The sequence below is a fragment of the Lynx canadensis genome, chromosome F1 (assembly GCF_007474595.2).
Source record: "Lynx canadensis isolate LIC74 chromosome F1, mLynCan4.pri.v2, whole genome shotgun sequence".
In the NCBI taxonomy this organism is placed as follows: domain Eukaryota; kingdom Metazoa; phylum Chordata; class Mammalia; order Carnivora; family Felidae; genus Lynx; species Lynx canadensis.
Window position 1 is genome coordinate 54,212,679 of NC_044319.2, and position 21,803 is coordinate 54,234,481.

Here is a 21,803-nt window from a genome sequence, read left to right on the forward strand (position 1 = left end):
CACTATCAAGTGCTTGATACACATTTAAAATTACTGCCTACTACGGCAAAGCCAAATTCCTAGCAGATTTCTGAAGCACAAAGTCACAATAAGAAGATCAGCAGAACAGACTGAAATAATAGAATATTCATCCCTCTAATCCATATGCAATTCTTTAGGGCTTTTTTTTTTTTAACAATGCATATGAGGTCTGACTGTATTCAGGATTTAAATAAGTTGTCTCTCTCCTTCCTGCTCCTCTCTATTTTTATGTAAAAAAAATGTATATACAGTTATCATTTCTGCACTGCTACACCAACAGAAGACAAGGTTAGCACATTTCCTCACACCTCAAATGAAACAATAGCATTTTAAACAACAAAAGTGTTTAAAAAAATACCATTTACTCATCCCACTAAAGCCTCCTGAAACAGCTTCTTGGGAAAAAGGAAAGTTGGTGTCATTCATGGGTGGGGGGGGAGAGAAGTGGAGTGGTAGTTTTATCCTCTAATTACCAATTAATGCATTGATATAATATTACATTTAAATATTGACAAAAAGTGCTAAAGGTGTCATCTGTGAAACCTTTGCTCATCTTTGCTCATTCACCTTCTCTTGCAGAGAGATGAGACGGTCTACTGGGCATTAATAAATATTGTGACAAGGAACAGGAAATTACAGAGGCATAAGCCTCCATCAGCTGGCCTGGCTTGAGCACTTCTAGGAGAGCACTTGGAATTCTGGGAGAGGAAAGGACACTGGACATTACATGCCCAGCAGTCTCAGTTCCATGGTCAGAGACTTAGCCTGTGTTCTAATGCTGCATGTTGACAGCGGTCATCCTGCAGGAGGTATGGTGTTTTTAAATGACCTTCTTTTGATTTCTTTGTGTATTCTGATTTTTTTTCTTTAATGAGCACCTACTACCTTATAACAAGGAGAAAAACCAACAAAACAGAAACTCCTTAAAATACTACCTATCTCCTTCTTTAAGACGCTTTCTTCAATTCACCCAAAAGAATGGTCCCTCCTTTTTTTTTTCTTCTTTTTAAAGATTTTATTCTTAAGTAATCTCTACACCTAATATGGGGCTCGAACTCACAACCTCGAGATCAAGAGTTGCCTGCTCTTCCCACATGAGCCAGCCAGGCACTCCTGTCCCTCCTTTAAGCTCATGTTGCTAGCAAATCTCTTAGGACCCGTATCATATTCTGCCTCACGGTATGGTCCCCTGCTTTAAAAGTATGACTGTTATAACATTAAGTCCCTTCAGGGCAAAGGCTGGGGCTTCTTTTCCATTATTTTCTCTCTTGCATTACTGATCATGGCCCTTACCACCAAGTGGGTATTTAATAATTTGTTGGTGTTGTTGTTGAATTGACTAAAACTAGTTTTATTAAGTGCTTTTATTTCTGTTATCCTCACTGTTTTTCAGCCCACTACTCCAATTAGACAAGTCTGCCAGGTGTAGATGTGGTTAGTGGCCATGCATGACGCGAAACTCAGAGATGCAACACCTTCTAGAAAGTAAATTGGAGAGGGACTTGCATGCCCTACCCTCTCAAACACAGAAAAGAAAAGAGAGCACGCAGCTCTGCAGAACAAGGAAAACATTTACAGCATGTGGAGCAGAAACAAACAGTAAGATGTTGGAAACAAAAGTTCCCATTTTCACCGAGCCATAGAAAAATGTATGGGACATGACGGGGCTACACAGGCGAGAGAAGAAAAGAATTCTTCATTCCACCTAAGAAAGAGGAACAGGAATTTCTTTTGGGGAAGAGAAGCAGCTGAACCCAAATGTAACAAATATAAAAGCATAGCCTGGTAAAATTTTAAATGAGAAGGGAAGCCTGAAGGAAATTCTCACATTCCAGACCACAGCTCTTAAAATCCTTCGCCAACCCCTCTTTGCCATTTGCCTGGCAGTAACTTGTCACCATTTCTCTCTCGCTCTCACAATACATCCCAGAGTCCAGATAAACTGAGAATCCAACCAATTTTAATCCAATTCCTTCCTGAAGTTTTCTAGCTTTTTCCTTCATTCCTCTTGAAAGATATTAGGACACTCGAGGGCAAAGATATTCAAAATATGGAGGATGAATGCAAGAGGAAAAGAGAAGGAACATATTAAATCTGATGTAAACTGCAGGAAACACCAAACCTACGTCTTCTTATTCCCTCTCTGTCTTTTGTCAGAGCAAACTGCCTTCAATTCTAATTATGACATGATGATCCTATGTACGACATATCATCTTTTTTTTTTTTTTTCTGTTCAAGTTCCCATGCCAGTAAGCCTTTCGACTCTAGGCAAACATTCAAGAATTCAGGAGTGTTCTCCAGTTCTTGTGTGAACCAAAATGTGTCAGCCCACAGCAGGTGTTTCCGTTGCTCTGAGATTCTCTGCCGAGTACATCCAGCATTTGGCCAAAGCTTCTCACAGACAATACTTTGGGCTTTGCTATTAGCCACCCAGACTTGCTAGGGTTAATAAATTACCTGATACTTCTAACTGGTGACAACAGGTCAAGGTGTCACGTGTGAGGGGGCAGAGAAAGTGGTAAGATTTTGCTAATTTAAAATTCTATGCCATGAATTTCTGTGCATGAAAGCCTTCTTCCCTTTCCCATAGAAGTATTCCATTCCTTGTCTACCTGCTCTCTCTTCAGGATTTCATGAACTTTGCTTTCCCTATCTTTGTGGGCTGCTAGTATCTGATCAGAGGTGGGTTTCGGGGGAAAATATTTCTATAACATGAATAAACTTTATGCTTTCAAGAATAAAGTTTTTTTTTAAATATTTATTTATTTTTGAGAGAGAGAAGGCACACGAGCGGGAGAGGGACAGACAGAAAGAGGAGGCAGAGGATCCCAAGCAGGCTCTGTGCTGACAGCAGAGGGCCTGATGCAAGGATCGAGCCCACGAACAGTGAGATCATCACCTGAGCCCAAGTCAGATGCTTAACCAACTGAGCCACCCAGGCACCCAATAAACAACATTATGTAGTTTTTGGAGCCGGACTTGTTTTTTTAGGTTAAGTTACATGTATGTGAATTCATAAAAATGTCTGAGCTAATGAGGACAGAACAGAGTCAGGCCAACTGTCACAGACAGTTGGAAAGAACCATTTGCAACTACTGTTGTCTGCTCCTTCCTCCTGGGACCGATGCATGCTTTAGATTTCCCTTTAGATTTAGATTTCCTTCAGATTTCCCCCTTCTAAACCATACTCTCTTGCTGATGTTGCTATTTAGTAGGAGTTTCAGTTTTCTGGGAAAAGCGCTAAATGTTTCACCCATTCAACTGAACCATTTGAAAATTTGAGGGGTGTGGGGGGTTAATAATGGTCAAGTTTTTAAAATTGCACATGATCCAACCTAATATATTGTCACATTTGACTCTCACAGTGAAATCTTGTAGGAGATACTATTATCTCCATTTCACTATTGTTATTTGTATCACGTGACTACTTATGGACAAAAGCTGGGCTATGTGGAAATAGCTGGTGGCCTCCCTGCTCTACAGTCCCTCAGTGGCTCTCCCTCCACCCTATGGCCAAGCAGGATAGGAGTTAGAACGTTGGCACAAATTTGGAAACTCTGGCGTGGTAAGTCACAGGATGTCAGACTGGAATCATTTTACTCTCTCTATAGAGATGGAGATGTATTTTTTTAGAGTTGTTTGAGGCTGACATTATTTGATAGTGAATTTCAACCTATGCCGCTTTTCTAAAACAGAGTTTCCTTATGAAATAATGATACTCTCCGAAAGTCTAAATGGACAAGAAATTACATAAAATAACTAACACTTGGACTAAACCAATTTTTTTTTCAACAAACCCAATTAAAATCACCTCAAGTGTAAAAGAGATGACGAACAACGTAAGGAAATTTATCACCTGAAAACAAATAACGGTATCAGGGTTGTAACTGCACTCCTTAGCAAAATGCTCACAAACATCAACCAACTTAAAGAAAGAAAGATGGGGGCGCCTGGGTGGCGCAGTCGGTTAAGCGTCCGACTTCAGCCAGGTCACGATCTCGCGGTCTGTGGGTTCGAGCCCCGCGTCAGGCTCTGGGCTGATGGCTCAGAGCCTGGAGCCTGTTTCCGATTCTGTGTCTCCCTCTCTCTCTGCCCCTCCCCCGTTCATGCTCTGTCTCTCTCTGTCCCAAAAATAAATAAACGTTGAAAAAAAAAAAAAAAAGAAAGAAAGATGTACTGAAGGTACTAATTATTTTTTCCCAGTCCTTCCCTCCTCAACCATTCAAACCCAGTGGCACACAATTGTTGTTTAACAAAGTGAATTGTGCAGGTGTGTGGAAGGCTTATCTTCAAGTCATCAAGGATTTATGCTACGTCTTAGACTGGGGCTGTTTCTGGGTATCATGGATTATCAGTGTGTTCCTTCATTTGTTTATATAAATGGGCCAATGGCTGTTAAAACACTTCAGAGCACTTAACTAAAGTAAACAAAGCTCGTGAACTTTAAATATCCAACAAGAGGAGCTATTGACAAGTAAGACTTTACTTAGCAAATCTCAATATCATTTGGAACCTTAATACAATCTTCCAGATTGACAAAGAGGGCATACAACTCAGACATTTATCTTAACTAAGGCTCCACGTAGAAGATACTATCCTGATCCGAGACAAGGTTCAAAATATAATGCTTCCATCTAGTAGTTTTGCTTGCTTTCTTTCATTGTTATTGAGGCTGAAGAGGAGTCTACCCACATTGAGAAGGGAAAGAGGGTCTTCAACTCATATTTTAGCCTTCTAGCTTTTTGATTCCCTCACTCCTTGATTCTTAAACTCAAAGATATTTCCACAGGGAAATCCTGTAATGAGAACCTTAGATTAACAGCAAGATACCTCTATTTCAGTCCCAGTGTTTCCATTATCTGAAAGACTGTGCATAACTCATGAACCCTCCCTGAGAACCACATCTTTGATCTGTAAAAAGTCGGAATAGGATTGAATGCAAAGACCTCTTTCAATTCTAATAGCCAATTATTCTTATTATTTAATGTATTTACAATGATAAAATCATCTGATTGATTTATATTGGTAGCTAGAGAAAGAGCTATAGTACTGTGGTCTATAGGGTTCTAGAAAAACACTACCAAATAGTAACAATGGTTTCTTTGTGTTGTTTCTTTTATGTTGAGAAAGAAACTGACAGCATGTCTCTCTGGTGAGTTTTGGAGATGTTAATATCATGATCCCACTGGAGATGCTGGAGAGTCATTCTTGCTATTTCCCTTTGGAATTCTGTATCTTACTTCAGTTACTTGGATGTGGCTTTCTTTGATCTAGTGCCAGGAGGGAAAACACAAAAGAAAACACATCCTTTTTAAGAAATTCAAATCACTTAATCTTATTTCCATTTTCCTTTCCAGGCTGACAAATAAGTTGATTTTCAGCTCTTCCTGAACTTTTAGGTTTTCTAATCCAACCAACTTGCTTATCATCTGGAGTGTTGTAGCCACCAAGTTTCTGGTGGGAATGCAAGCTTCCTTTATGGGGTTCGAGGCATTAGACTAAAAGAGACTTCTCAGGAAAAATGCAAAACTAGTGGACTAGAATTTCCTAACTTATGGTTTAAAAAGCAGTTGTATGCACTTCAGCAGCACATATACCAAAATTGGAGGATACAGAGAAGATTAGCATGGCCTCTGTGCAAGGATGATGTACAAATTTGTGAAGCGTGCCAGACTTTTGCCTATGGCCCCACCGCCTTCAACATGCCGGGTCTAGTATGATCTGGAAAGCTAAACACGTTGGGGGCCTGGTTAGTACTTTGATGGAAGGCTACCTGTGAACACCTGGGTGCTGGAGGCTTAAAAAAAAAAGTAAAAAGCTTTAAGTAATATTCACAACCTCTGCTACTTATCCACTGCCCTCCATCACCACAAACATGTTAGTTTTGTACACACCCTTCACAGAATGGGGCTGACTGGAGTTCTACAGGACACGGGGATAGCCTCCCAACAGCAAGACATTTCTCCTCTTTATCCCTTTTCTAGACAGAACCAGATGCACACCTAACAGTGGAGCAAAGTCCAGTGAAACTGGGAAGCAATATTCTTTGCCCCATATTCCTCGAGAACTGCCATGTTAGGGAGCAATGCCAAGGTCTTGTCACATGCCTCTCTGTGTTTTAAAGTCCTTTTTCTTCTCTTTTATGTTATTTATTTTTTATTTATTTTTTATATATGTAAAAGCATGTATTAGAGAGAGTTTGAACAACTGAATGATAAAATGCAGTCTTAGGCACAGATGCTGCAGGGAATAGCATTTGAAATTCTCCAACATACTAAGTTATAATTGGGTTTTAATGCATAAAATGGCTGAGCAATTTAAATGTTTAGCAAAGAAAACAGTCTTGCCTAGAGTTTATGAAGTGGGAAGCCTATTTCTTATAATGATTAACTGTGAGTCATCATTTCAAACACAAGCATCCACTGGCATCTGCCCCAGATAAGGGGTGCTGAAGGCTCACAACGATTTACCAAACTAGAGTCTTATGATGATGGATAGTAGCACATTTTTGCCTGTGAAATGAAGACGGTAAGTAACAAACCACGAAGCATGCTGACTTTACAGTCTACCTGCCCCAACTTACTAAATGAAGAATAAGGTTTTAAAAGCATATATCCAGGGCACCTGGGTGCCTCAGTTGGTTAAGCATCTGACTTCGGTTCAGGTCATAATCTCGAGGTCAGTGGGTTCGAGCCCCGCATCAGGCTCTGTGTTGACAGCTCAGATCCTGGAGCCTGCTTCAGATTCTGTGTCTTGTTCTCTGTGCCTGCCTTCCCCCAACCCCCAACCTCTCTCTCTTAAAAATAATAATAAAAAAAAAAAACATTAAAAAAATAAAATATATTCAATGTCTGTTTGCATGTGGCCGTGCTTGAAGACAGAGATTGTACTAAGATTAGGCAATCAAAAGCCTACAGAAGTTTTCACAGTGGCCTGGAGGTCTATCCTTGATAACTTGATCCATTTGGCTGCTTCTTATAAAAGCCTGACTTTATCATCATGTCTTGGACCCACACCATGAAAATCACGATAGCAATCATGATAGGCCCTCTTCCCTAACACATGACAAGGTACGCAGAAAAGTGTGGGCAAAGTTACCCCTACACGTCAGTTCCAAAAGCTCTGGGCCTAGAGACAAGTCCTTCTTGTGCCGTCTTCCTGCCCAGTAAGGCAAGGTTTGAATGGAGAAATCCTTGGCATGAGCCTCGGAAGAAGAGTATGTGGGAACGAGCTCCACCCCTACTGGTTATAAATCTGAATACTGCTTAGATGTTCCCCCTGAAGAAAGAAAATAGTAAAACATGGGAATTAATACTCATGCTGAGTGTCCAGTAGGGTAATGCAAAGACATAGTGTGAGGAGCTTTGCAAATGCAATGTGTTATCATAAGGGAAATGAGGCCTCCAAATTTGCTAGCAACATTTCAGAGACTGGAAGAAGGAACAGATAGCCTGAAAATCAGGGATGGTGGATTCCAAGTTATATTTAATGCAAGACAAATAAGCTGATAAAGAGTGAGACAAGATGAGACAAGTCAGTTTGGTTCCCATTGATGCCGGAAGTATACAGTCAGTAGAGCTAAGCATCTTTGGGTTCAATCCAGTCTCTGCACCCAATAGCATGTGACCTCAGTGAGGTTGCCTGTACTCTAGGAAGCTTCTTATTTTTTAATGTTTATTTATTCATTTTTGAGAGACAGAGAGAGACAGTACACAAGCAGGGAAGGAGCAGAAAGAGAAGGAGACACAGAATCGGAAGCAGGCTCCAGGTGTCAAGCTGTCAGCACAGAGCCCGATGCAAGGCTTGAACCCACAACTGTAAGATTATGGCCTGAGTCGAAGTCGGATGCTCAACCAACTGAGCCACACAGGCACCCCTAGGAAGCTTTTTCGATAGAGAAGACTTAATGTAATAGATCTCCTGGCACCAGCATCCTACCAAGGACCCTCTGGAAACATAATGATACAGTATCTTCAGGCCAACACTGAAAGTATAGTATTATGCAGATGGGTCTCCCATTATCAACTACAAGTCCCAGACTCAAATAGAATCCATTAGTTCTTCTGTGGCAAGTCTTTCCCAACCAATGAAGCCAACCTCTTGTCTGAGTTGAAGAGTCGATCAATGTTGATTCTGTAGCATCTAGTCAGGAGCATACACTCCCACTCAAGTTTCTTATATTTTCCTCATTAACAAAACTAGGGGAACGGCAAGATGAACCTAATACTCTTACATGTTGACACATAAGGTGACGGAAGGTAGAGTTACTTTGAATTTAAGCTGAGTTTTAATGATAAAGTGCTCAAGTCACCATGATCTAAGCAAATGTTTAAGGAAAAAACAAACACGTGCATAGAGACAGACAGACGGTGTGCAATCAGTGAGTCAACACACAATGGCTAAAAGTACAATCTAATACAACACATTTATCTGGATTTGTAAACAAATAGTACACCGAACTGTAGTATCAGAATCAAATGCATGGTGTGGAATAACACATGCTGGCACACCTAGTGACCTTGAGTGTTCAGTCCTAGCTGTGTGATCTGTGCTTGCCGGCTATATCGAGCCCAATTTACCACCTGGCTCAGAAGTCAAGACAGGTGATAAGTAGAGGTTAGTGATAATACTGCTATTAGAGTATTAGAATATTATTGGATATCATGTGAAAATTGTTTTAGAAACGTTTCTCAATTTAATTTCATCTTTATACTATTAAGGTGGGTATTATTGATCCCATTTTACAGATAAGGAAACTGAGGGTAAGGGACCAAACGCTTCTGAATCCATAGGTCTAGCTCTTAATTTCACAGCCTACTGCATAAATTCCAATTTCAGGTTGGATCCCAGAGTCTTAAGTATAACGACCCCATTACTGCTTCCGGTCCTTAGGTCAGAAAGGAACTTAAAATTATTCCTTTGTAGGGGTGCCTGGGTGGCGCAGTCGGTTAAGCGTCCAACTTCAGCCAGGTCACGATCTCGCGGTCCGTGAGTTCGAGCCCCGCGTCGGGCTCTGGGCTGATGGCTCGGAGCCTGGAGCCTGTTTCCGACTCTGTGTCTCCCTCTCTCTCTGCCCCTCCCCCGTTCATGCTCTGTCTCTCTCTGTCCCAAAAATAAATAAACGTTGAAAAAAAAATTAAAAAAAAAATTATTCCTTTGTATTTTTCCATAGTTTCATTCTAGAAGGGCTTGGAGAGGTCTGCAATGATCAACTGACCAAGTAACCATTGGTCAGTAACCTTCAGTATCTACAACCGGAGCAGAATTTTCATGAGAGCATTTTAGTTCTTTTCTCCTTCCCAACTATATCAGAAGGAGAGTGACCCTCACTGCCTGTCACAGACTTTGACATTGGAGTATTGATTGCTTCAAAATGGAAAGAAAAATAGAGCTCAGATTTACAGGTTACAACCATAAAAAACCTTAGAAGAATTATTTATACCAAACGATAACAGTGTAAAATTCTGTATATAAAGGAATTATGGTCTTTTTCATTTTCTTCTTTAGGTTGGCCTGTATTCTCAAAATATTTTACAGTAGATATACATTATCTCGTTACTGGAAAAGTTACATTAAAAATAACATGGTGATGTACTGGTCTGATGATTTTATTTAAAAAGCTGTCTCCAAAATACTCTTTCTTATTGTGCTAAGACATTCACCTTATTCTGTTCTGTTTTTTTAAACTTATTAAAATGTGATCTGTGGTTACATCGTATTTATCCCATGATTTCTGGTTTCTCTTTTGATTTCTATCATTTGATAGTAACTGTGGGGAATGCTGTGATAAAACTCCTAGCTCTGACCCTCACTAACTGCACAATATGGAGTAATTTAACTTCCCCATTTCCTCACCTATAAAGCAGGAATAATACTATTTCCTTGCGGTGAGGTGAAGTTTCTTAAAATTCTCTAATCCTCCATAATTTTTCTTCCCTCTTGTTTAATATAGAACTTATTTATATAAGCCACTTGACCACTTAGCCTTTCTTAAATTGACTTTTTGTCAATACTGTTGCAACAATTGGTCAAATGCATAACTGAATAAAAGGGGATACAACTGTGTCTACAGTGTCAGGTTGGATGTATGGAGAATATGAATAGTAAATCAGACCTGGTCACTCACAATCAAGTAGGACCAAATAGATCCATATAAATAAGCACAATACAAGTCAAATGCTAAGGGAAATTGGGGAAGGGGAAGGCTAATTCCAAACAGAACCAGAAGCAAGAAAGACTTCACCTATAAGGTGGCACTGAAGAAGGGCCTTGAAAGATGGACAATATTTCATAGGCTGAAAACTGGGGACATGATCAAAGAAAATATGAACTTTGGAATTCTCTTTACATTCCTAGCCCCTACTATTGTGCTTACACAAATCATTTTCCACTGTTTTGTTGCTCATTACTCTCTGCTTAAACCTTAAGTCTTTGTTGGTTGAAATTAGCAATGATGGGACATCTCTCAGGCCCAAGAAAGAATCAGAGTTTGAATTTTTTGGGCTTTTCCCAAAGGAATGAGAGTTGGTCTGTAGCTGGGATGCTTATAGCCCTCTTGGCTATGAAAGAAAAGGATTCTTTGATTCTTGACAATAGTCCTATTACAAAGCCAAATTTTTATCTGTATTCTGCAAATTTAAGGATAGAAAGCAAGTTGCGGTTTTGTTTGGTTGATTTGGGCTTAAAACTCTGAAAACAGCTTAATGTAAGGATGTTTTTACCTGTTTTCTGTTTGATTGGTTGGGTTTTTCTGCAAAGTGCATCTTTCCCAGAAAAAAGGTATGCAGTGGCCAACGGGGGTCATGTTACCTAACCTATGTTTTCACATCTGTCACGTAGGGATGCTTATAGTACCTACACAGAGGATTATTAAAGTACATAGCAAGAATAAATGCTTTATAAATGTTGAAGACACATACCCTCTCAACAAAATTATCTATTTATTTTCGGGGGGTGGAGGAGGTACACATGCACACACGCGCACACACACACACACACACACACACCCCAAACTCCCTAATGTTTTAGGGATTGCTTGTTGTCTCTACGTGTATCAGCATTTGCATTTTCTACTAGTAGAAAACCTAGGCACAGGGCATTAACCCCAAATGGAAAACTGGTTATAAAGAAATTATTTAATTTTTTTCATGTCTAATTAACAGGTGAAACCAAAGGCTGTATTTCAGTGGCCAGTGATGTTGCTACTGCGTTTTCAGTGATGCTGGAATAGGTAGGTAAAGAATGCTGTTCTCTCACTAGTGGTACACTGTTTATCCTTACTCTTATTAACCCATCGTCTTTGTCTACCCTGTTTTTATGACAGCCGATCGTGGTATATATACCACTCCGTGAACATTTGTCATCTCCTGGTATGCCCTGGTTAGGGATATAAACACAGCATTAAGAATCATCCTATGTAATAGGCACACAGAAAAGGGGCTCAAGTCCTTGATAAAGAGAGGAAAACCAATGGAATAGAGATATATTAAATGACACTTAGTAGAAGACGAAGCTGTCTCAGTAAATATGAATCACATCGACAGAATGGCCGTAGAGTTCACTGTACAATCAACAGACTTTATGGTATTAACCTGTGAAGTTTATTCTTTCTCTGATACCATAACCATTACTTGAAGAACCATTACTTGAAGCCAGAGTTCCTGCCACACCAGAGCATGGCCATGAACACAGGTGCATATACAGGGAGAAATTTCCAAGGACAGGAGGGGTTGGGCTGGGGTTGGTCATCACCATCACCATCATCGTCGTCGTCACCATCATCACTGGGCCATTCATTCACTGACCACTAGCCAAACACTGCTAAATTCTTTCAGAGACGCTTTCATTTAATTCCCTCCAACTACACTATTCCCATTTTACTGATGAGGAAAATGAGGCATAGCAAGGTTAAGGGATGAGTTGAAGAAGCTATAGCTAATAAGTGAGAAAGTCAGGATTTGAACACACTCCAAAAAGCCTCGTTCTTAACCATCCTACTTCACTGCCTTCTCACCTTTTAGACTAAGCAGTGACTAAAATCTCAGCAAACTCAATAACACAAAAAACGTGGTATCCGCAAAGGCCTGAGAAAAGGCCATGCTTCAAATGAAAGCATCGGGGCGCAGACAGAAAACACACACACATACACTCGGGGATTTTATTAGCATTTTCTCCCTGCTGAAACTTTTAATGCGGCACTACAATGTATTCATTGCAAGGTGCCATTAGGGCCGGGCTCACTTCAAGTGTTACCAATTCATGAGCACATTAATAACATAGTTAATATGAAGTGTTTAGAGCCTCCACATCGGTGACAAATACGACGCAGCCAAATATCCTGACCACTGAGGCCACGGAGGAACAATTTGGTAGATTTCATCAACAGTTCTAATTATGTTCCTGTCAAGTCGAGAACGAAGTAATCCATAACTGGGGGGTGCTGGAAGACAGTGGCACAGAAGAGTAATTTATGCCCCAGACACAGGGTCCTTTTTGTAGTTAGTGTGCACAACGCTTGACTAACAAGTGGGTTCAAAAAGGAATGTATTAGGGGAAACACAGCCCTCTTGGTTGGAGAGCCTTGTCAGGTGTAAGCTTATGAGGAGTTATGAGGTAATGACTTCCAGAAGTCTTGTTCATACAAGCATCTGGAGTTCAGGGCTCCCAGCAGCCTCGGAACTGCGGGTTGTAAGATGTAGGATATGGGCTCCAAGCCTCTCTCGGACTTTTTTTCTACTGCTCCATTTGAGCCGCGTCTCCAGAGAGGATTTGTGGGCAGACTTTTAAGTGTGACAGGAGCGATGCTGAATGGAGTGAGCCAATGAGGAGTCAACTTAGGGAATAGATTTTTTTAAAAATAACAGTTCAATCCTCACATAGCATTATCATCGGAGATACGAGGATATTGTTAGCAGCGGGGGTTGGGAGGGGGGAGAACCCTTTTATGAAGCTATAAATAATGTGCTAATGGAATGTGCAAAGGAATTGTTAGGAACAGTAAACTGAAATGTCACAATACCCCTGCACCCCTCCTACCCCCGCAACTGAACTATGGGACAGACAATTAGAAAAGAGTGGGGGCAAGACAAGAAAGGGGGGGGAGGGAGGGCATCATGCAGTTTTGAGTGATTTTCCACTGCCATCTATATTGGAACGCAGCTCCCGTTCTCTCCAACAGGGTAATTTTACACACGGCACTCTTATTAAATATTTCAAAGAGGGGAGGGGAAGGAGGAGGAAGAGTTATGTGTCTGCTGCTTTTTTTTTTTTTTTCTTTTTTAAGAGTTAAGGCTGGTAATGTTAGCAGGCGCTTGGTTATTATTACCGATCAGTTGTTAATTAAAATAAAATGAAGCTTTTTAAACTTCAACACCGTATTGCAAATTATGCAAAAGACACAACTAATTGCATTATTAGCAAAAATTACATTTAAAAATAGCTCCACACAAAGAACTAAAATTATCTAATCTAAACTTGCTTTTACCAAATGAAGCCTGAGGAGACAGAGCTCTGGGGAAAACAAGGGTTTTTCTGTCCCTCATTCAACAAAGAGAGAGACAGAGAGACAGAGACAAAGGGAGAATAAAGTGAGTAAATTTTATTACTAAATATTGATAGAAATAAATACGTTTGAAATTACCAAAGATCAACTATTAGATAATGAAGCTATTAGGTCATTCTCACCCACTACAACATGATACACATTTGGACAAAGTGCGTTCTTAATCATCTACAAATAATTTTCCAAGCAATGGGTTGAAGGTAACCCGGCCTCATTATTATTAATAAGGCTTTCTTGGGTCTTTAAATGTAAGGCTTGGTCAGAGATGGGGTAGAAATAAACCCCCAAAATGGTAAAGATACTTGTCATATATAGATATATACATATATATGTATATACATGTGTATATATATACATATATATGCATATGTATGTATGTACGTATATGTCTATATATATGTGTGTGTGTGTGTATATGTGTGTGTGTGTATATGTGTGTGTGTGTGCGTGCGTGTGTATTTATCCTTTTTACATATTTTTTTTAAAGTTAGAAGATTATTATCCATTGTTCTTTTACCCAAGTTGTTTCTTTTGCCTGGGTGGATACCTGAGAGTTGCCTGTGTCTGCAAATGAATTTTCATGTTTTATTTTGCTATACAGAGACTTCGAGGTGCCCATAGGCACCTTTGGGCTCTCTCAGGCTGTACAAGCGGTAATATACTAATGCAAAAGAAGACAGTGCAATCGTCTCTGCAAGCAAGCACTGCAAAATGGCTCAGTTACTATCATTGTGTGTTTAGTATTATCTGGATTAATTTGTTTCCTTTACCCCCCCCCTCCCATTTTTAAAGCCACCACCATCTCTCAAGAATAGCACCCATTTTACGTTTTAGCAAAGGTAAAACATTAGATGGACAAAAAGACAATTATGATATAGATTTTGGGGGATGCCTTCTTGCTCAACATGGACTGAAGCTCCCAAGCTGAATGGAAAGTTCCTTTTAACTATTAGCTTTGGCCAGGTTCCTCCAGCAGGTGGAGAATATAAACATGATTCTCCTAATCCATGAAGAGAGAAACAAGTTACCTACTGAAATGTCATTCTGCTGCAGGATCATACATATGACCCTTTCAATAGACAGTCAAGGCCTCAGAGCATCTTATATGTAGAAACTCTGGAAGTAACAACTGCCAGCTACTTTTGTAAAATGACCATATTAGCTAATGAGTAACCCGACTAACCTGAGAGAAAACCCAGAGTCTGGCGGAAGACGAAGCTCTCTCATTTCGTTATATCCTTTTTAAAACTTCCTTCACCATCAGCTTTACTTTTTCATTTAATTTCACCTTTTTTTCCTGTAGGTTGTCAACCAAGATTTAGCAGAGCAACTGAACAAAGGAATAGAACTGAGCCACTGAAAGGCAATGACTACGGTAAAACTCACACTATACTAGGGACCCTGTGTTCACGATTCTCCACCGTTTTGCTCTGAAGCCCCAGAACTGATCAGCCCAAACCTCCTCACTCATCTCATGGAATGCCTTGTATATAGTAAGTGCTCAAAAAACTACCCATGGGGGTGGCTGGGTGGCATGGTCCGTTCAAGTCCAGCACTTAATTTCAGCTCAGGTCATGATTTCATGGTCCATTGAGCCCCACATCAGGCTCTGTGCTGTCAGCAGAGCCTGCTTGGGATTCTCTCTTTCCCTCTCTTTCTGCCCCTCCCCTGCTCTCTCTCTCTCAAAATAAATAAATAATTTTTTCTCTCTCAAAATAAATAATAAATTACTGTGCATTGACCTTTCGTAAGGAAAATTGGATGCTTTATCCAAAGAACAAAAAAAGCTGCATTTCAAATTTTATAAAAATATTACTCAATCACAGAGTATTTTGAAAATGTGTAATTCAGAGATCATAGAGCAGGTGAGGAAAGCCAGTTGGTCACAAAAATTCAATGACAGGATCCATAGCATTTGAAAACCAGTTCCAAGGCTGCTGGTATGATTACCACCCTAGGCTATTTTGTTTTAATAACAATTATAAGAGAGTCTGTTTGTAGATCTGCAGGCTTTATTGTATGTTGACACTTTACTACTTCTAGGTAATTTGGTCATTCTTCAAATCTGGACTTATCACTTCTGTGAAAAATTTGACACATAAAACTGGCCAATTAATACCTTCCTTTGCTCTTTTTTTTTTTTTTTTTTTTTTTTTACTCTTTAAAGGAATAGTCAGTAGATACTGCTTAAGGCTAAATTTAGGGGAGAGAAAGATAATCTGTCTAAATCAAGGTGGCTAATCCAATTACCAATTTCACTCAGTAGAGTTGCCCTCGGGCTGCTATATATCATCATCGTTCATGTAAAAAGTGTTCTTGAGACACTTTTCTGGAGAAAACCTGCCAGCATTGTGCTACCCATTCATAGCTCTATACAACAAGCGAGTGTCAACATAACAGTATGAGGAGTGCATATGCTGAGGCTGGCTTGGGAAGAGCCCCAAATGTCATGTTATGGAGTTATTCTCTATGCAATAGAAGGAATGGGGCACTGAATGTCAAAGCTGAGAGGAGACCAAGAGCTTCCAGCTCCTCATTCGTAGAATGAACAAATGAGGCAGCAAGGTCCTACGAACAGTACCGCAATTAGGACGAAATGAAATATTGCACAGTGAATGCATTTTGCAAGCTGTAAAACTAGATGAGGAGGAGAGACAGACTGGATGACGCGGGAGGTTTTATTCACTGTGGATGTTGGAATAAAGCATGAACCATTAAGAAAATCAGATGGTCAGGAAGGGATACCTTGGAAGGAAGAGAAGAAAAACTGCCTGAAAAATGGGTATGTGGGGCTTCAGGCAGCACACCCAAGTGGCTCTGGCCAGCATTTGGAAGGATTCCTGGACATTAGAAGACACTTTGAAACCGGAATGTATAAATAGGTATTACATGTACGGATGTAAGCTTTGGAGCCCGACTTGTGGAACAATGATAATGACAGATGCTGGCAGGTGGGTAGCAATGGAGACAAAATGTCATCTAAAAAACAGGGAGAAATTCAGGCACGCACAGGATCATGTAAGCTGAGGAACAAGAAAGTGTTAAATACAAGGAAGTGCCATTAAATACAGCAGAGTATTCAACAACAGGGGGACTCAGACAACATCAATGGATTCCATGATTGGAAGGTCACCGGAGACCCACAGAGGCAGCAGTGAAGGACAGTGATGAGGCAGCATGAAATCACAAGCAGGTTGTGACAATTTGGTGGAGACCAGTCCATAAAACATTTTTATGGCAAAATTGATAGTGAAGGAAGTGAGAAAAGCAAGGCGACTATTGGAGCAGTTATCAAGAGTGGGAAGCGTTTTTGTTTTGCTTGTTTTCTTTTTCCTAAGGTAGAAAAGTGGTCACTGGAATTAGAGGAATTCAGCATGTTGAGGACCAACTGATAAAGTTAAACCTCACAGAACCCAGGCAGGATTGGGATTAGCTTTGGCAGGGAGGCGTGTTTCAACAGAGATGGAGAGGAGAGAAGATGTCACAAGTTCTATTGAACTTGACAATGGAAAAAAGTGGCAAGATGAAGTGCATGATAATGTCCAATCCTTTAAAAGAATTACAAAGTACCAGTAACAGGAGTCATGTGAACTAGGAAAACACAGCTGAAAACAATATATGGCTATAATATTTATATTCCAACCATGAGGGAATTTAAAGTAATTCTTTGATGTTTTGCAAACAAAATAACTGTTTAAATCATTGAAGTTTCTACTTTTTTTTTTTTAATAGAGAACTTTTAAAAGGGATGCCTGGGTGGCTCAGTCGGTTAAGCGTCTGAGTTCGGCTCAGGTCACGATCTCACGGTCTGTGAGTTGGAGCCGGCGTTGGGCTCTGTGTTGACAGCTTGGAGCCTGGAGCCTGCTTCAGATTCTGTGTCTCCCTCTCTCTCTGCCCCTCCCCACTCACACTCTGTCTCTCTGCTTCTCTCTCAAAAATAAACATTAAAAAAAGTTTTAATTAAAAAAAAAATGTTTATTTATTTATTTGCAGGGGGAGGGGCAGAGAGAAAGGGAGAGAGAGAGAGAGTATCCCAAGCAGGCTCTGCACTGTCAGCGCGGAGCCCCACGCAGGGCCTGAACCCACAAACCGTGTGATCATGACTTGAGCTGAAATCCAGAGTGGGCCCTTAACCGACTGAGCCAACCAGGTGCCCCTCTACATTTTTAATCCTGTTGCTCCAGAATCATGTGGACTTAGCTTAACATACTCATGCTACCTCAAACAGAATTAATATATATTATATAATTGTATAATATATGTGTATGTATATTATATATTATATATTATATATGTGTATAATATGTATATATATAATATATATACACACATATATACATGCTGAATTAGAAATTTACTTCCCAAACAGATGTAATATTTGGGGCACTCTAGATCTTGCCTATGCAGGGTGAGAGAAGCAGCCAGTGATGCTATTTTAAGAAAAATCGGAACAGTTAATAAAAAAATAAATTTTTATCGCTGGACTGATTTTCAACACTAACAAAAATAATGAAAGTAACCGGCAAGTTTTATACAGCATGAAGCCCCCCCCCCCTCAGACCTATGAATAGCAAATCACTTTAGAGACCAACAACTTTCTTCTCCTCTACTGTCCTTTATGGGAGTTATACCTTTAAGCTTCACACGGCAAGAATCCATTCTGTTGGTCTCCAACGAGTAAACTTGAGGACAGAATAAAATACAATAAGAAAATTAAGTTCCTTTCTCACAAGTGAGTTAAAACCCATCAGCAGTAAGTCATTGAATTTAACTGCACATCTCTTGTCATTTTGTTTTATTTTTTTGCTGTTTGTATTTCTACAATCATAGGCCTAGCAAGACCGTAATCTCCTGGCGGGAGCCTGGCACCGGCACAATGGGATGACCAGCGAGGCAGCGGGAAAACAGGCGCTCTCTCTCCTCTTCCCTCTCTGTTGTATAAAAGGAGCTTGGCATGAATGAGTTTTACAACAGCCACCAACCACTTCTTCGTTTTTTCTGAGCAATCATCGATCTCAGCATCAAGTGGTGTGGTGGCTCCACAGCACATTGTGGCAACAGAGCGAGCCCAGCATGCAAACGTTTTGGCTAATTTAGAATCCTTGTGCAGCCAAATCAAACATGACAAGACGATGGCAAAAAGAGAGGCTATTATACCAAATGAGAGCGGGTGGATGGCTGAAATTGGTTTGAGTGGCAGAGACAAAAGAGGGGAAAGGAAGAGAAATAACTGAGAATGATAATCCCAGATAACACAGGCTGCCAGATATACAGATATGCCCATGCAAAGACACACACACACACCCCCCCCCACACACACACACACACTCACTCACTCACTCACTCACAGAAGACAAGGCAAATGCTTCCAAGCTTTAGTCCTGGGCAGATCGGGCATAAGAACACCTTCATAACAAGAAGGAAAACCAAATAAACTACCATATGATAAAGCATTGGTCCACTTACAGGTAAAAATATATTTAACTTTAAAAAATATAAAGCTTTCCACAGAAATATCCAATTTTTTAGAATACTAAAACTGCCATTTCCTACTTGAAGTAATGTGGGGATACCGAACTGTCATTTCTAGGAGAAGTGGGGAGTCACTGATTTAAGACTGGCAAATCCGAAGATAAGCCAGTGGGTTTGTGCCCAGAGCCTAAAGGTTTCCTCAAGTCATCAAGAGAATTTGAGGGGAACCACTGCAAGATGGTGGTGTAGCAAGACCCTTCATTTACCTCTTCCCGCAGACACACCACATCTACAGCTCCATATGGAGTAAGTCCACTGAAAAAGATCTGAAAACTACGTGAACTACTTCTCCACAACAAAGAGAAGAAGACCACGTGTAGGGGCGCCTGGGTGGCTCAGTCAGCTAAGTGTCTGACTTCAGTTCAGGTCATGATCTCACGATTCGTGGGTTCAAGCCCTGCATTGGGTTCTGTGCTGTCAGCACAGAGCCTGCTTTGGATCCTCTGTTCCCTTTCTCTGTCAGCCCCTCTCCCCACTCGCACTCTATCTCAACCATAAATAAATATTTTTTAAAAAGACCACATCTAGATGGGCAGGGGAGGCGGAGACATGGTCTCACCAAAACCCCACAGTGGATGCACAGTAGGGAGGGATCTCACCGGTGTGGTGCTTCTCCCAGAGAAGTGGGGGGTTGGTGTCCTATAAAAGGTAACCCAGTCTCTTGGGTCTGTATCAGAGAGGTGCCCCAAAACATCTGGCTTAGAAAACCAACAGGACTGATGTCTGAGGGACCCAAAGTACTATAGGAAACTGAAATTTCCCTTTTAAAGGGTTCATGTGCAGTCTCACCCAACCCAAGATCCAGGAAAAAAAAAAACCCAAAAAAACAAAAAACAAACCAGCAGTTTGAAAGTGCCTAGAGCATATGGGAAGGAGGCTCATTTGTTGATCGACAAGCACCTGCTGGAGGGAAAGGGAATAGTTGAAACACTCCCCCAAGATGGAGGTGCTAAGGAATAGCATTTTTGCACACTCCATCTACCCAGCTAGCACAGGTGGCTGGGCTTAGAGGCAGCACCCTCCCGTGGCCCAGGTAAGATAGTGGGGGTGAGCAGTCCTGGCATTATCCCACTGCCTTGCTGAAACCAGAGACCGTGGGTGGCTGTAGCACTCCCCTGCTTCCTGGCTAGGGCACGCAAGCACAAAGAGTCATAGCATTCTCCCCCTCTCTGCCTGGGGCTGGGGAGTGTAAACACCTTCTCCCACTCTCAGCCTAAAGCCAGCCCAATTGCACAGACAAGGCATTCTCCTGCTGTATTCCTGAAACTCGCAGGTGCACACAGTCAGGACATTTTGCTGTTGCCTCTCTGATGCTGGGAAGTGTGCTCCACCCCCTACAATTTCCAGCCGCCCTGCTAAAGTCAGTGGACACATGCAGGCCACACAAAGGACAGCCCTTGATCACCTGGCTCTGGTGGCCAAGATGGCTGGCATTCCTGCACTCCATGGGAATGTAACAATCAGAAAGGCAGTTCTCCGCAGGTCCCCACCCCCAGGGCATCACAAAGACAGATTGAAATGGAACCCTGGTTTCCTGTGACAAAGACCTATTTACTTAGTCTGGAACTTTAGCCTGAAGGACAGGCATCAGTTTTTCCACACATCTAGAGGCTAAGGAGATGCTCCCAGTAAATGAAGGCAGGGAGATGCTATCTTTGTGCACACCTTTGGCCTCATTACAGCTGGACAAGACCTTCAGAAATGAGCCAAAGGGACACCCTCAGATCACCTGGTCTGGAGGCCAGCAGGGATTAAGATTAAAGCTCCACAGGACAGCATTTATTTGCATTCTTTAAAAGATGCTACCTGAGGGTCTGGCTTCCAATCAGCTTGAAACTAGGTGCTAAATGAAACTACCCCTCCAACCCACACTTGGAGCAATGATGTGTCTTGGCACATCCTCAGCAACAAAGACATATCAAGAAAAAATCAGCTGGTTAAGACAATCACAAAGGTTTGAGAGACAACAAAGAGCTAGGACAAGGTTAAACAAGAAGCTTCATCACCTACACAAGGCCATTCACTCATTTATGACTGAGAGAAGAAGCTGCTTCCTCTAATACATAGAAACAAACACAGAGAGTTAAACAAAATGAGGAAACATAGAAATATGTTCCAAGTGAAAAAACAAGACAAAAACCTCAGAAAAAAAGACCTTAATGATACAGTGGTAAGTAACCTACCTGATGAAGAATTCAAAGTTATGGTCATAAAGATGCTCATTGAACTGTGGAAGAGAATGGACGAACACACTGAGAACTTCAACAAAGGGATAGAAACTGTAAGAAAATACCAAATGGAAATCAGAGAGCTAAAAAATATAATAACTGAACTAAAAAATATACTAGAGGGTTTCAACAGCAGATTGGATGAAGTAGAAGAATGAGTCATTGAGCTGGAAGATAAAGGAATGGAACTCACCCAGACAAAGCAGAAAAAGAAACAAGAATTTTAAAAAATTCCAACCTCAAGTGGAATTCACATTATAAGGGTGTCAGAAAAAGAAAGAGAGAAAAAAGGCATAAAACTTACTTGAAAAAAAAAATGGCCGAAAACTTCCCTAACTTAAGGAAAGAAACAGACTCCAGATCCAGAAATTCCAGACAGTTACAAATAAGGTGAACCCAAAGAGATCCACCTCAGGACACATTATAATTAAAATGTCAAAATTTAAAGACAAAGAGAGAAT

At 40.8% G+C, this 21,803-nt stretch overlaps 1 protein-coding gene and 1 non-coding gene across 2 annotated transcripts in view; one reads left to right on the forward strand and one right to left on the reverse strand.

Annotated features, from left to right (window-relative positions):
- Positions 1-21,803, reverse strand: part of ESRRG (estrogen related receptor gamma) — a 438,667-nt gene that overhangs the window by 318,554 nt on the left and 98,310 nt on the right. The window lies entirely within an intron of this gene.
- Positions 5,598-5,699, forward strand: LOC115505788. Its single transcript, XR_003966144.1, has one exon. It is a non-coding gene; the product is annotated as a U6 spliceosomal RNA (small nuclear RNA).